Below are 1,051 nucleotides of genomic sequence, written 5' to 3'. Positions count from 1 at the left end.
TGTCGAGGTGGATGTATGACGCTATGAATGGGTGACGTTGTGAAGTGAAAATGTGTATGGGTGGCGTCATAAAGATATGGCGCTATGAATGGGTGACGTTGTGAAGTGATGATATATGTGTATGATGTCATAAAGTTATGGAGCTGTGAAAGGGTGACGTTGTAAAGTGGTGATGCCGTGGTGGATGTATGACGTAGTGAAGTGATGATGTGTGTGGATGATAGCGTAAAGTTATGACGCTGTGGATCGATGATTTTGTAAAGGGATGAAGTCTTGGTGGGTGTATGACGAAGTGAAGTGATGATGTGCCTGGGTGACGTCATAAAATTTTGACGCTGTGAATGGATGACGTTGTGAAGTGATGATGTGTATGGATATAGCGTAAAGTGATGACGCTATGGATGGATGATGTTGTAAAGATATGTCGGGGAGGGATGTTGTTGTAAAATCCTGTTATCGTGAATGGACGACGTAGTAAAGTTAATATATCATTAATGTGGATTTATGACGTCCTTAAGTGATGACGTCTTGGATGGATGACGTCATAAAGTGATGACGTCGTAGATCGATGACGTTATAAACTGATGATATCGTGGAGGGCTGATGTCCAAAAGTGGCAATGTTGGGAGTGGATGATGTAATACATTGTACTTACTTTACTACTTTACTTTTCCGATCCAGCAGCCATTTGGGTTCTAGCCCTTCGGTCTGTCGATATGGCAGAGTTAACAGGTTTTAATCAGCTGTGCTTTGTCGCTGTATAGGTATGCAGGTCGCAAAGTGCAGGGCAGTTAAAGAGGTGGTGTGGTACTGTTTCATCCTGGCAGTCGCACAAGGAGCAGTCGGATGGGGTATCCTTGCGGATCCTATTAAAGTAGGAATTTAATGATGTAATAAAGTAATGATGTTGATGGCTAATGGTGTTGAGTAGTGAGGATGTCATGGATTGTTGAGTCCAGTTCACGTTATGAGGTTGAAGAATACAAAGAAAAAAGAACAAAGAGGTGAAGAACCTTAAAGAGCAAATAGTGAAAGGAAAGAACTGGGGGGC

General features: G+C 42.3%; 1 protein-coding gene across 1 annotated transcript in view; it reads left to right on the top strand.

Moving 5' to 3' along the window:
• The window catches only part of LOC101854526 (proton-coupled folate transporter), a gene marked incomplete in the record, with an annotated part of 44,242 nt that extends 43,221 nt beyond the window's left edge, over window positions 1-1,021 (top strand). The window contains 1 exon segment of the mRNA XM_013087431.2: window positions 180-1,021.
• Between the last annotated feature and the right edge of the window lie 30 nt (window positions 1,022-1,051).

Source organism: Aplysia californica, unplaced genomic scaffold (genome assembly GCF_000002075.1).
Source record: "Aplysia californica isolate F4 #8 unplaced genomic scaffold, AplCal3.0 scaffold00587, whole genome shotgun sequence".
Lineage (NCBI taxonomy): Eukaryota > Metazoa > Mollusca > Gastropoda > Aplysiida > Aplysiidae > Aplysia > Aplysia californica.
Note: the sequence above shows the minus strand (reverse complement) of the source record. Positions and strands in the feature narration are given on the sequence as shown.